General features: G+C 43.9%; 1 protein-coding gene across 1 annotated transcript in view; it reads right to left on the bottom strand.

Annotated features, from left to right (window-relative positions):
• The window catches only part of LOC146809787 (uncharacterized protein ZSWIM9-like), a 126,677-nt gene extending 122,156 nt beyond the window's left edge, over nucleotides 1–4,521 (bottom strand). The window contains exon 1 of the mRNA XM_085616643.1: nucleotides 4,445–4,521. The gene's annotated coding sequence lies outside the window, so the exon portion shown is untranslated. The remainder of the gene's footprint in view (nucleotides 1–4,444) is intronic.
• Nucleotides 4,522–15,750: the final 11,229 nt, after the last annotated feature.

Below are 15,750 nucleotides of genomic sequence, written 5' to 3'. Positions count from 1 at the left end.
GAGTACTGTGCATACATGCATTCTGAGAGATCTAATTTAGTGCATTCAAAGTACCTAATCATCTACATCTTATACAATCTAGTCAGATCTCGATTTGTGTTACAGGTTTCTGCCTTTCTCCATGTACCTCTGATCATGTACTTCCCAGACCTGCACCTGCCTAAGTACCCATTTAGTGCATGTCTCACTTTGATTGTTATGATGTGCTGAGTACCTTATTGCACTAAAGTGTACCAAACTGTTTACCAAGGCAGAATGTTCTTTACATGTAACTCTCCCTATTTACATTAGATTAGATTCAGATTCTGGTTTCCATTGGGTTGGCAGCCTGGGATACTTACTTTGGTTTGAACGGATGGATCCTGGCAAGATGCTGCCCTTCAACATTTGATTTTGCAGTTCCATTGCGTTTGCTATTTTATCGAGAAGTGGAGACCCTCAGTGATTAATACTGTAACCTGTAAGCTTTCTTTTTAAACCGAGGTCACAGTTGTAGAGGTAAGATGTGGTAAACATCGCCTCGCCTACCCTACTATGGACTGTTGGTTCAAGCTATCTAAAGTCATTTACCGTGACTTATCAGCAAGCAGATGAAAACCTACAACATGGGTATTTCTCACTTGGTATTGAGGCATCGCATTGAGTATTCATGTGATTATGTCCATTTTTAAGTACTTCAGCTTAACTTCTGGTGTGATTTGCACTTTAGTAGATTTCTATTTTAATGCTGAAAAGACTGCTTGAGCAATTGCAAAGTAAATTACAGCAACATTAGCCTCCCGCGACTTTGCTGTTCCTGCGCCCACGTGACACTACACACTAACTCTAGCACACCTTTCGGCCCCACAGGGTGTTTCACTTCTGTTCAGCGTCAATCTCTTCTTGCTATGTGATTATCTGGGTATGTCATCATACTTACTTCCTATATGTATGTAACGGTTTTGAACTGTGATTATGTCTATGCCTCATTGACAGACTGTAATGCAACATATGTTAAATCCTCAATTAAGGTTTTCAAAAAGCAAAAAAAAAAAAAAGTAGATTACAGCAACATAAATAGAATATGACTCAAGAATATAATCTCAGACTATGGTGACACTGCAAATGTGAATAATGTTTTAGCTACTGCAAGAAGTCGATGGACGTTTTTTCTCTCCAGAAAGCTATTGTGCTCAAATCTTAAAGAACTGAGCTAAGCAAAGCATTGATGGCCTTTATATTGTTAGTTACACATTTATTTTAAAAGTATACAATCAATCCTGTTCTGCAAAATGGACATGAAAAGTGGTGGGTGTTTTATTTATTTTGTCTTGTGGCAGCCTTTGTTCTAGTATGTTTCAACACATAGACTCACTTTATTTCCAGACATTGAATATTGCCAAGCTGGGCAACAATGAAACCCAATTTTCCTATCCTAGAACAACACAACAATGAGCACTGTGGCAAAAGCTGAAGTGGACCTTTTCTTTTTTGATGACACAACATCCATACTCACAATACTGTTGAACAAGCTGAAGAACCAGATGGAAAGCCATTTCTTTGGCGTTCTAATACACACTTCTAGAATTTCCTTTGCATGTGCTCTAGGCATGAGCGTTCAGAATTAATCTATTACCAATGTTTAGTGTTGCTTAGCCTACTTTGCAACATGGTTTGATTTTATTTTTTGTTTGCAACCCATTGCTTAACTGTGATACAACCTTGCTGTTTAAGATAAATGACAATCTTTCAACACATTTTCAAAATGCTGTAACCTTTCTGTCACCTGCAACTCAAACCCCCTCAAATCCTCAAATTAATACAGTGTATTTGCTCCAGGTTTGTGAATAATTACATGCATTGGTTTACCATGTGCTTTGAAATGATAAATTGCCATCGGAAGTTCCCAATTTGAAAATATGTCAGTGATACTCTCATTTCCACAAAGTAATCCAGAAACTGAGAAAATGTGTTCTTAAATCAAACAAGAAATAGATGAGATATTGACAGAGCTGCTTTCCTGGTTATCATTTTCACTTGTTGATATGCACTAAAAGTCAACATAAAGCAAATGCTTACTTGGTGTTAACTTGAAAGAATTTCTTATATAAATCATACTAAATCAGCAACATACAAGTTCTCAACTTGTCATCTTTTGGCAAATACTTCAAATTTCTTTTCACTCTTCCCATAGACTTCAGTTGGAGGTGGAAGGTTGTTCCACCCTAGGAACCTTGGTCACCCTCCAAAATAAATTGAATCTCCATTAACTGACTTACTTCAGTGACATCACCCACAACAAAAAGCTGATTTCACCATCCTCAAACTCCATGCGATGGGAGTTTGCGCTCCTTTCAGTTGATAGGTTATATTAATTATAAACTGTAGATCAGCCTTTATAGCTTGAATGTTGGTACCTGAATTTTAGTTATACATATGCTATTAAATCATCACCGAATGCGTTATTTAAGGTACAGATAGCATAATGTTATAGTCACCCGATTTAATGAAATTTTAAAAGGATGCAAGTTGTGTTGCTCTTTTATGGAGTCAGTAATTATTCGTTTTCATAAAAAGTGTAAACCATCAGAGAAACCTGGCTCATATCGTCCCATCAGCTAATTAAATAAAGATTACAAGCTTTTTAGAAAAATCATAGCGTCTAGACTAGCCTTATTAGCTCAAACTGTGGTCCACTGCGATCTTAGTGGATTTTTTCCTACAAGTTTGATTTAATCAAACACTATTTTCTTGTTGCTGGCAATTGACTAATAAACAATAAATTATAAGCAGCCATCAATATGCTTGACGCCAAAAAGGCATTCAATCTAGTGCAGTGGGAGCTCTTGTTAACTAAAAAAGCTCCGCTTTGGATTGTCCTTGCAGCTGGTTCATTTTTAAGAAAACCTATATAAAAAGGCAAAGGCAAAATTGTAATTAACTCTCAAACTGTAGGGCTTGTTTCTATCAGAAGAGGCACAAGGCACTGGTGACCTATGTCTACGGTTCTCTTTGCCCTCTTTATAGAGCCTTTGGCAGCAAATTAAGGAAAGATCCACAAATTAGCTTCTCCTCCTGCCGCCCCTCTCGATCTCCCTTCAAGGAGCATCTAAGATCAAGCTCTTTGCAGACGATATGATCCTCTATCTAGCCTCAGAGGAGCAAAACCTCCTCAATGCATTTGCCAAATTCGAGACATTCATGGAAATCGTGGCCTACAAAATAAACCAAGCCAAATCCGAAGCTCTTATGTTTAATAGCACCTTCTCAATTCTGCCTGTCTAAATGAGGCCACACTCTTCTGCTACTCACCTTCTAGGTATGTAGGAATTTATGTTTCACATAACTTTGCAGATATATTCAAACTAAATTACACTGCCACCCTCAATAAGGTGCATGGTCTAGTACTTCAATTGTAATACTTGCCCATTACTATTATAGGACGTGTAGCTCTAATCAAGATGGCATTCTCCTGCTATTATATAAACCACACTAACCCCAGCGGTTAACCGGAGGAGGGAACTAGAGGCACAGGGCGTCAGGAGCGAGCCAGCCTCCAACCTACAATGTTACACACAAGTTGGGCTGCTCCCAGAATAGTGACCTTTGGTGCTCAAAATTAAGTTGTGAGTGTAAACATCTCACAAAAAGTGAAGGACTGGCCTCACACACCACCTGGTGTCATGCTTCATCATCGGCAGTCCTCGCCCTCTAAAAACTTGGTTTGATAGAGGGCGGGTATACACCTGACGACAGGGATGCACTTCTAAACTAAGTGGGGACCCGTGAACAGTGAGTGTGATTTAAAAACCATTACAGTTGTCGAATTAATTTTAATAAAGTGGACAACTGTATGGTATTAAAAGGGGTGAGCGGTGACCAGGGAAAATTATTGTCCCCTAACCGTAATATATAGGGTCAACATGTTTCTGCCTGGTGTCCCATAAGGGTACGCGGCATTCTTCAGGACCTGTTCTAAAGCAGGCTTCGTCCTTACCAACTTCGTGATAAGGGAAAACCACTCAGTGGGGTGACCTTTGTCACTCCACTTGTTTAAAGGGCTCCAAGTTAGCCTGTGGAAAAAAATAGGGAAAGCACAAAAGGAATTTGAAAGTTTTCCTTGGTCACTTACATTAAACTCATTTGAAAACACAGAGTTTTATGCGCGTGGTTAAAAGTGCGTGACACATGTCAGTCATATGTGCACACAGTTAAAAGTGAGAAAAGTCCTCTCTCACATCTTACCCAAGGGTCTTAGCCTACACTTTCCATGGAAGGAGGAATGGAGGGAAGGCCCCTTTAGTCACACTCTAGGGAGTAAAGACAAAATCAACAGAAGTTTTTTATGTTAAAGAACATAGAACTTACCAAGTCTATTTTTGTTTGTTAGCGAATCTACCTACACACCACACGTCCCATTCACACTCTTACTGTATCAAGGTGTGCCTTCTGCTGTGGCACCTACCTGTGTCCATCTCTTCTCCCCGTGTATAAATGATTTGGGAGTTCACAGGGTTTATATAGTGTTCTTGATTGGACAAATGGTAATCAAGCTGCCTTCATTGCTTTCACACTTGCGGGATCCGGTGTCCCTACCAGCGCCATTCTTTAGATGTGCCTGATCGCCTGGCTTTATTAACAAATAGGAAGGGGAGGCCCTTATCCGTCCCGCCTGCATCCGCTGTCCCGTAGAATGGTCGTCTGCAGAACAGGCACTAGCCAGTTTCGGGGCGTGGGTAGGGGTGGGGTCGGGGCCAAGGAATCGACATGAATGTTGCGTCACGTGCATAGCCCCACCCATGTTGGTCAGGCACTGCCTGGACCCATTAAAGCCCCGTGGCTTTGTGAGTTCGAGTCAGTTACTGTGTGCTAAAATGACACAAGAGTTTTGTGGCAATGCATGTTTTCTATATTTCTAATGAAAATGTAGAAAAAATAGACAAATTCAGAAGATTGACCTGCGCAGAGGTGTCAGCCCCGTTGTCTATTACGGGTCATACTCAACAGTTATGGTTTAAGCAGTGCTCATAAATATTCCAATTCCCGGTTCCCAAACGGTGTTTCTAGGGCAGTGCCAGCGTGCATTTGGATATTTACAAGGCAAGCAGGAAAATGCCAGTTATACCAATAACCCCCACCTCCCCCCCCCCCCGGGAGACCCCGTCAGCCATGCTGCCAACATGTGGTACCTAGAGAATACTGGTCTAAGTGTGATACTTGTCACCCTGTCTCGTGTAGTCATTCTAGATGGCTCAAAAGTAATACAGAGATCGCTATTTGACCTCAGATGTAGCAATGGTGTATGTAAATGGTATCCATCCAATGTTGGAATCACAGTGATTGATAGACATTGTGGTATATGCTGTGTCATCTGGTAAATTCTATCGTCCCATCTGCAGCCATGGGATTTCATCGTTCAAACCAGTATCCCATGTGCGCAAGCGGAACACCCATCGTTGTTCCCTGATATGTACGTTTCTTGTGATATCCGTCTTCTGTTTCCTCATTACTTCCAGAACCACCCATTTTATTTCAGATTCTTTATGGTTTTGTTCCAAAAAGTGTTTTGTTAGTTCGGTGTTCGATTTGTTACATCAGATAGTGCTCCGGTGTTCGTTGATACGGGCCTTCACTTTCCTTGTGGTCATTCCCATGTATATGAGGTTGCAGGGGCACTTTAATAAATAAACCACATTCTCGGAGTTAAAGTTGCTGAAATCCTTCAACTTCCATGGGTTATTAGTGCCTATGTTTACTTCTTTGGTGGTGTATGTGAGTGCGCAGGCCACGCAGCTTCCACATGGGTAATGTCCTGTGGGTCTTTGTTGGTTCCAAAGTGTGGTTTGTTCTACTCCTTCCTGGGTCTGTGTTTTTTTTTTTTTTTTTTTTTTGACATACACACTCAAGTATGGGTCTGTGTTTTTGAATGGACCAAGTCATCACGCAGGGTTCTGCTCCTTTTGAACGCGAAGAGAGGCGGTTCCCACTGTTTTTTCGCACTATTTAGGATATGCCATTTCTTCCTTATGATGCTTTGGACTTTACTTGATACTGGGGTGTATGTGGTTACACATAACACTCTCTCCGTTTTCTCTGTAGGGAAAGTTTCCAACAGGGCTTCCCTGTCCATCAATCTTTTAATGATCCATGTAGCAGGACAAGAAGGCTCATACCAACTTGACAACTATACAATTAAATACAGAAGACAGCGGGCTGGCACTTCCGCACATTAGAAAGTATTATCAAGCAGCCTTTCTTGACTGGCTCATTCGAGCGGCGGGCATGAATAGCCAGTCGAATAGTTCCTATCTGCAGAAAATGCTGCAACAGGCTAACATTCAGTTTCCTGTTTTTCTTAAAATTCAAAAACGGCCTACGCATACCAGATATAAGCTCCTGCAGATTTTGGATTTTAGATATACAAAACTCAAAGAGGAATTTCAGTTTCCCTAGTTTCATCCCTGAATGTATATAGGAGAATATACTCTTTTAGGAATACATTTAGAGATCGGAGTCATTAGGGTTTGGGAAAAGGCGGTCTTTTTTAGGCATAGCGGTTTTATGCTGACCGGGAAAGTGAAAAACTGATTGCCAGTAATTCCACTATCCCTCCCAAACTAGAATTCTCCTGTCTGAAAATCAATCACTATATGTGGAATATCCAGCAGACAACCAATCCACTTACGAAAGGTATCAGCAAAGCCTACTTTGTGAGCAGCCTTACTGGAATAGGTAGTTGGTACTGCCCGCTCCATCGACAATCACGCAAAGTGGTTGTCTCCACTGCATTGGCCAAGATCACAACCTCCATTCACAGGATGTAAGATAGTCAGTGCTCTTGGGTCTAGTATAATCAAATGGCTCACAGAGCTATCCAGATGCAAATTACAAAAGAATGGCTTTCTATTCCAAATGGATGTTCTATTGCACTGCTTACCGCATCCAGAAAATGTATCCCACTAAGTCAACTGCATGCTTCAGATGTGGACATGACAAAGGTGGCTGGCTCCATGTAAGTTTTACCTCTTCAGCCCTCGTTAGCTTTTGGACTAAAATATTCTCATAAGCGACCGGATTTGCATGACCCCAGAACCATCAGCGCTATTTGGTATGTCTGCTTGAAGGAAGTGACCCGCTTGGGGCTACCCGGTCACTGTAGACCACCTCTCAGCCTTCCATTCAAAATTAAGAGTTGGAGAGTCAGTGGAGAATATAGACCAATAACTGTTTGGTCATATACACTCAGAGCGGAGCCCCGTCTGCACAATCTCTGGGAGTGGTACAGAGGGAACTAAAGATCATCAAGCTTAGAGATACATTATGTACATTTCATGATTGGTTCATGATTGGTTAATAACACGGCAACAGTGGAATTTTCCAGGCAGATGCAGCTGGGCAGTAGAATACAAAAAAAAGGTTTCTGTTCTTGTATCTTCGCAACTCCCCCCAATCCAAGGCCGTTGCTCCCTGTTCTATGATCAAAGTACCAGACAGGTGGTAGAGGGCCTCTATTCAGTGGGAAAGCTATGTGCTGGCACTAACTATTCATTATTGCAGAAACGAAACCTAGCAAGAGGCATTTCTTGCAATAAGTGAGAATCAGTTTCAATCACCATACAAAATGGACAACAGAAAAGCAAATGGTATAGCGAATGCTAACGTATACATTGGACTATACACGTGGCAGTGGGACTAATTTAACATGATCCACACAGGCAAGTTACCTTAAGACAGCAACAATTTCTCTTTATTGCCAGCTTGGTAGCTGAATCCTTAATTTTGCAAAAGTGGAAGTCCTCTGAGGCCCCCACCTTCAATTCATGGGTAGGCAAAATGAAGCAGGTTAAACAACAAGAATAGCTTTACGCATAAAGAATTGGGGCCCTTAAGAAATTCGGGGACGTTTGGTGCGATGTGTCAGACTAATTCCAGTATTATGACTTAAGGCATCTGACTTTGCTCGTGCTTTGTAAGCTTACTGCTTTTATGTCCAAATGCCAGTACGTAGGAGAGATCTCGCCCTTCATAAAATGGTTTTAGCTTGTGGTCTTTTTGCTCATTTTTGCTGCTTTTATACTTACTATACGAATGTCAGTGCTATATCAATGTTAATGTTTATGAATTTTGAATCATGGCAATTGTTTTATAATGGACTTTTTCTACATGATTGTACTGCTCGATTTTCCCGGCCTTTTCGTGTTAAAGGGCAACTGGTGTGACTTCAGTCTCTTTCCATCCAAGTCTAAGGGTTAGAGTAGTGAATGGAGTCTATTTGTTAGGCATTTTGACATGATCCTGTGCTCTTCCCCATAGATCAGGGCTTGCACACATAGCCTAGGGGATAGATTTGTTAGTATTAGGGGTACCCTGTCCTGTAGTGAGGGTATTTCAGGGAGCCGTGCTGAATTCAGGCCTGGTAGGCCTCAAACGGGAGAGACTCCATCTTTCTTTCTGCTCCGGCAGCTTGGGAAGCTTCGAGGTCGAGGGTGATGTTTTAGTTATGAGGTGTTATTCGCTTGGAGAGAACCGGTTCAGGCCGGCCCTTATCGAAGGATTGTATTTTTCTTCATGCCGAAGACACTACATCAGGCCGGCCGGCTGGGAACGTGTCCTTGGTACGGGGAGGTACAAGAATTTGGTGGGCGGCAGGTTACGGGCTGGAATTTTCCATGAGGAAATGCACCTCTATATTAGTGAAAGTCTGAGGCAGATACGGGCACTTATTTTTCAACCCATAGGCGGCACCTAGCCGTTAGCAGTAAAGCTACTACTTATTCCAGGGAAGACAGATGATGAACTTAAGGACGGAGAAAAACCGAGGAGCAGATACTCTTCTAGCAGAATAGCCAGAGAGGAGAGAGTAGCCGATGAGGAAGAGGTCCCAGTGACTCGGAGAAGGGTGAAGGGAGTAGATTCGTGACTGCGGAGGTGTAACTTCCAGGCGAGCCGAGGCACAGACGAGAAGGGAACCTAGATGACCATTGAGTACAGGCTACACACGACCAAGGTGATGTCAACCCCTTTTTATTAGAGTGTACAACCTAATCTTTCACTTTTCTTTGCAGGTTATATGTTATAGTGTAATGTTATGTGGTTACGTATGTAATGAGTAATAAAGTACCCAGTTTGTAGTGAATCAACATGTGCTGCGTGTTCTTGTATAAGAGGGTAGCCTATTCTTCTAGTCAGCTGTGACTTGACATGAACAGATGTTAACCCTGATCAGGTAAGTGGTAACTGAATAAGGGAGAAAGGAGCCCCTCGAACTGGGGAACAGGTTGTGCTCAACTGGCAGTCCTTGTGTGATCTGATACATAGTAACACTGATTTCCTTGTTGTATGTTATGGTAATCATAGGGTGAACTTGTGCTGAGGCTGCCGTCTGGGTAGGAAGCCCTGGGTCCGTCTGGGACCGCGAGGCTAAGGCTGCCGTCTGGGTAGGAAGTCCTGGGTCCGTCTGGGACCGCGAGGCTGAGGCTGCCGTCTGGGTAGGAAGTCCTGGGTCCGTCTGGGACCGCGAGGCTGAGGCTGCCGTCTGGGTAGGAAGTCCTGGGTCTGTCTGGGACCGCGAGGCTGAGGCTGCCGTCTGGGTAGGAAGCCCTGGGTCCGTCTGGGACCGCGAGGCTGAGGCTGCCGTCTGGGTAGGAAGCCCTGGGTCCGTCTGAGACCGCGAGGCTGAGGCTGCCGTCTGGGTAGGAAGTCCTGGGTCCGTCTGGGACCGCGAGGCTGAGGCTGCCGTTTGGGTAGGAAGTCCTGGGTCCGTCTGGGATCGCGAGGCCGCCACTTGTATTATAGAAGGTCTAGATACATATATATATATATATATATATATAAATATATATATATTGTAGGAATTCCCTGTCCTTAGGTGGTATACATATATAGTTACTTGTTGTGAATAGACCCTAGGGAGAGGGTAACGTTCTGGCTGGGTTAGAGAGGCTCTACTGAGCGGGTTCTATCTGATCCGAAAACCCAAGCAGAACATTTGGCGTCACGAACCGTTTTCGAAACCTGTGTGCGTCGTGTTGTCTTGTGTTTGCTTTCGGCGTGTGCGTGGTTTTGTTTGTATATTATTTGTGGTATAATTGTGTGTATAGTTTTTCTTCTTTCTTTTCTTTTTCTTTCTTTTCTTCTTTCTTTTTCACGATGTTTTCTAGAAAATCTAAATCTACTTTTAAGTTGCCCGTTGATATTCCCGGATGGGATTCAACGCCTTATGAAGCCTTAGCCCGTGAGTGGGCTGATTCTACTGGTTTGAGTTTGAATTGGAATTCTTCTTTGGAGCTGGCGGAGCCGGCTAATGTGATTACTTGTTTACAGAAGGCACCCGTATCGAAGGGTGAGGAGATTCCCATTTTGGGGCGCAGAGGGTGGATTGTTCTGTCTGCGTACAGGATTCTACATGAGAGATTGTTGAAGTTACAGATATCTCTTAAGGATGTGGAAGCGCACTTTGTTGAGATTCAGAATTCTCATACTTTGTTGAGGTGTCAAAATAAGTTGCTTGCTGACAAACTTGAGACTTACCAGACTATTGCCGAGAGGGCGGCTGTGCGAATTGCTCGTTATAAATACAAGAATCGGCGTGGTCGAGTTTCGACGCGAAAGGTGCGTCTGGTCGTGGCGAAAGCCGGACTGGATTGGAATCCTGATGAATGGGATGGTAATATCTGGAACTCGAGTGATTCTTGTTCCTCGGGTGAGGACTCTGCCAAGCGCGAGTCCTCTCGCTCCCGCCATGATTGTAAGTCTGCTTCTCGCTCCTCTGAGGATGCACCCCGTGTTTGCGCTCGCTCTTCGAGTGGGGTCGATGCCTCGTACACTGATTGTCCCTCTACGAGTACTGATCGAGCTCCTTGTGCTACTCGTCCCGCGGTCTCGGCGCACCCGGTTTTTCGACGGAAGTTGCAGCATGGTCCCAATGCTCCGAATGGTATTTCTTTAGACTCTTTGGAGGATTTTACTCAACAAGAAATTAGTGATATTTTGCAGCGCTTTCGGCAGCGTGCTGGTGAGACCTTGCTCACATGGATGGTGCGCCTTTATGAACTGGGCGCTGCTGGCATTATGTTGGATAATGGCGATTGTTTGAAGTTTTGTTCCTTGAGTTCGGATTCTACTGTACAGGATCATTTTCGTAACTATAATGGTGGTGGTCAGATTTCTTTGCTTCAGTTAGCGACTGAGGGTTGTAATCAAAAGTATCCTACTGAGTCTGACTGGCCTGTGACTGATAAACCATGGTATACTCTGCGCGACGCTGCACAACGTCTCAAAGAGGAGGTGATGAAAACGGCGATTTTTCTGGGTACTGCTGACAGGTTGCTTGATGGTTCGTTGACTTCTTCTGTGCGGAATCGTATTATTCGTTCTTCTCCTGTTGCCTACAAGCAGGTCATGATGACTTTATTGATTAATCAGACTGGTAACGTGTTATCTACGGTTCTGGAGTCGGTGCGCCAACTCGGTGAGTTGGGTGAGTGGTTTAAACCTGAACGTCAGTCCCGGCCTGACACTCGTACCCCTGGTGACAATAAACTTACTAGACGTGATATCTTTTCTGCTCTTCTGGCCGATGGTGTGCGGAGGGAGGACATCGACGGTGAGACTACTGCTCGTTTGTGGGAGTTGTTTCGCAAACGTGGTTTGGATCGGAAGGAGGGTGCCCGCCGTGTTCGGACGACTGAGTGTGATCGTGGTGGTTCTGACGGTAGCGGTGATGACGACCGCCGTGGGCGCTCTGTTCGTCGTGATGATCGACGTTATGTGCGTGAGATGTCCCCCCGTCGTGAGAGAGACAGAGAGAGGGAGGAGGACCGAGACAGGGGGAGAAATGATTATGTTCACAGCAGACGTAGAGATGATAGGGATCAATCCCCTGAGTTGAGGAGGAGAGAGGATCGTCACAGTTTGGCCGATCGAAACCCGCAGTACAATGCAGAAGACACGAATCCATTTCGTACTGGAAATGGATATGAACAGGAGGTACCGATACCTAAGAAACGTGAGAGTCTTTATCCTGATTTATCCTGGTACAGAGAATGCAGTAAGAATGACTAGGAAATAGGTCAAGCTCCGGTACACAGATGGGCTCACAGAGATAATAGACCCTATGTAGATATTGATATTTACTGGAGACATCGTAATATCCAAAGGGCCCGAGCATTGGTAGATACAGGAGCGGAGGCCACTCTTATTCATGGAAAATCAAAGAAGTTTACAGGTCAGCCTTTTACAATTACCGGATTAGGTGGAAAAGAAACTCCTGCAGTTCAAACTTTGCTTGCAATGAGAATAGGTAGAATCCCTAGAAAAGAATATTCTGTACTAGTGGTGCCACTCTTAGAATTCATAATTGGAATTGATATTTTGAAAGGAATGACTTTGCATTTAGATGATGGATGTTACCAATTTGGAACTACGCATTATATATCGTCTAGGCCTATACGGGTTGGTCGTTTAAGAATGCCCCCCATAAAAGTTCCCCAGGCGACAAAAGTGGTTTGTCAGAAGCAGTATCGTATTCCAGGTGGTCATGAAGAGATTAGTACCACTATTCAGGAGTTGGTGGATGCAGGTGTTATAACCCCAGTTACTTCTGCTTGGAATAATCCTGTTTGGCCTGTACGTAAGAGTGATAATTCTTGGCGCATGACTGTTGATTATCGAGAATTGAACAAACACACGCCCTCTTTGACTGTTGCAGTACCAGATGTTATTACCCTAATTGAAAGAATCCAAAAGCATCCAGGTACATGGTATGCGTCCATTGATATTGCTAATGCTTTCTTTTCGATTCCGATTGCCCCTGAGTGTCAGGAACAATTCAGTTTTACGTGGAACGGGCGTCAGATGACGTTTAGAAGTCTTCCTCAGGGCTATGTGCATAGTCCTACGATATGTCACCGGCTGGTGGCAGAGCATTTGGCTGAGGTACCGGTTCATCCCCAAATTCAGATGTGTCATTATATTGATGATGTTTTGATCCAAGGTGAAACACAAGAGGAAGTTCAGACCCAATTGGACAGGGTCATTGAGTGCCTGCGTGAGAAAGGTTGGGAAATCAACCCGGATAAATTACAAGGCCCGTCCCAGGCTGTAAAAATTTTGGGTATTAATTGGCATGAAGGGCACCGTGAAGTGATCCCTCAGGTTAAACAGAAGATTCTTGATTTTGCAGTTCCGAGGAATAGGAAAGAAGCCCAAAGCTTCATTGGTCTGTTTGGTTTTTGGCGCCAGCATATTCCTCATTTGAGTCAAATATTGGCCCCTTTGTACCGTGTCACGCGTAAAAAGAATGCATTTGAATGGGATACACCACAGCAAGATGCGTTTAGTCTGGCAAAAGAAGCAATTCAACATGCTCTGGATTTATGGCCTGTACGTGATGGTGATGTAGATTTGAATGTGTCTGTGCAGGGCCTTTATGCGAATTGGAGTTTGTGGCAGAAACAAGGCAGGAGTAGAGTACCGTTAGGTTTTTGGAGCAAAAAGTTACCTGATGCTGGTGAGCGTTATACACCTTTTGAGAAACAGTTACTTGCTTGTTATTGGGCTCTGGTGGATACCGAGCAATTGACTTTGGGACATGATATAATTTTGCGACCTGAAATTCCTATCATGCAGTGGGTTCTGAGTTCGCCGAAAACTCACCGAATTGGACATGCTCAAGAGGCGAGTGTGATTAAATGGAAATGGTATATACAAGACAGGGCACGTGTGGGACCGAAAGGAGTTGCATCTTTACATGAGCAGGTGGCGCGAGCGCCATCGACTGAGACTGAGAGTGAATGTTCCGTACCTTTAGTACAGGAGTCTCCTGTCAAGTGGGGTAGACCTTTTGATGATTTGTCCGCAGCGGACAGAAACCATGTCTGGTTTACGGATGGTTCAGCGAGGTTCATAGGGACGAAACGGCACTGGAAGGCGGTGTCCTATAATCCGATCACACAAAAACTGCTGAGCACAACTGGTGAAGGTAAAAGCAGTCAATTTGCTGAACTTTATGCTGTTTATCAAGTTTTGAAACAAGAGTTACCTGGTACATGTCATATTTTCACCGATTCTTGGTCTACTGCCAATGGACTGGCAGTTTGGTTGCCGACTTGGCATTCCCATAGTTGGAAATTGCATTCCAAAGAATTGTGGGGAAAAGAGTTATGGCAAGAGATTTGGGAGATGCTCCCACAGAGTACTGTTACAATCTTCCATGTGGATGCTCACACCCCGATAGATTCTCTTGACAAATTTTTTCATAACATTGCAGATGAGAAATCTAAAATTGCTGAGGCAGTGGTGGACAGGCAAGATTCTGATATTGCGGGATTGGCGAAATGGGCACACCAGAAGGCAGGACATTTTGGAGAGAAGGCCACTAGCAGGTGGGCTGCTGATCGAGGAATTTATATTCCCCTAGATTTAATCAAAAATGTTATTTTACATTGTCCCGTTTGTCAGCATATCAGACAGCGCAAAGTGCCCCAAATTGTTAAAGGTCATTTACATCGCGGGAAACTGCCCGCTCAAATTTGGCAGATTGATTACATTGGTCCACTTCCTATGAGTAGGAATTGTCAATATGTTTGCACTATTGTTGATACATACAGTGGCCTGCTGGTAGCCCTTCCCTGTAAGCAAGCTACCCAATTGAATACCATTAAAACATTGGAATTGATTATGATGTATTATGGTGTGCCATTCCAAATTCAATCTGATAATGCATCCCATTTTCGTGGAAGATTGGTACAGGAATTCTGCGTGGAAAACAATATTGAATGGATATTTCATATCCCTTACTATCCACAGGCCTCGGGTCTTGTGGAGAGGTTGAATGGCCTGCTAAAGGATCAGCTGCGCAAATTAACAGATGACAAGTATAAAAATTGGCGAGACTTTTTGCCCCAAGCGATATTGATTTTGAATAATCGTCCTTTTCTAAATGCTGAATCTCCACTTATGCGTTTGTTTCCTCCGAATGTTAATGCTATGCCCAATGAAATCAGAGAGACTGTGATGTACTGGGAAATTACTCCCGGAGCTTTGGCTCCATGTAGAGCGACCCCAGGGTCGGCAGGTTTAGACTTGCATGCCATGGATGACACCGTTATAAAAAGTAAGGATCGGGTCATCATTGCTACCGGTGTTGGTGTTCATATACCACCTGGGAATTTCGGATTGATCGCCCCTAGATCGGGGCTGGCTGTAAAAGGCATTCAGGTGCTTGGAGGAATCATTGACAGTGATTATCAGGGAGAGATTAAGGTGCTCCTGCTGAATAGCAGTGAGGTTGACTTATTGATACACCGCACTGACCGAGTGGCTCAATTACTCATAATGCCTGTTTTCAGTGGTTCATTAATGAAAGGCACTGCCCCAACTTTGCTAACTGTACGAGGCCAGAAAGGTTTTGGCTCCACAGATAACCCTGGGGCCAGGGTTTGGGTGCAGTCGCCTAAGAATCCCCCTGAACAAGCAGAGGTCATTGCCACCGGTCATGACAATACCATTTTAGTTATGAGACCAGGGAAAGATAGCTGGGAGGCGGTCCCGGCTGACAAATGTTACTTACGAGAATGATTAATGCCTGTATTTGATTCTCTTTCAGATCATTCTTTGGACTGTTGCTGCAGGATGTGTCGGCGTCGTACTGTCTTTGGGATGGTTCGACGAGAGAGGAGGGATCCCGTCAACCCGGGATGAACTGAGAACCCGAGTGTTGCGTTCCTTCGCTGCGTGGGATTCATCATCGAACTTTTGGACCTCACTGGC

This window comes from Triturus cristatus, chromosome 7, assembly GCF_964204655.1.
Source record: "Triturus cristatus chromosome 7, aTriCri1.1, whole genome shotgun sequence".
Taxonomy (NCBI): Eukaryota; Metazoa; Chordata; class Amphibia; order Caudata; family Salamandridae; genus Triturus; species Triturus cristatus.
This window is presented reverse-complemented; position numbering and strand designations above follow the sequence as displayed.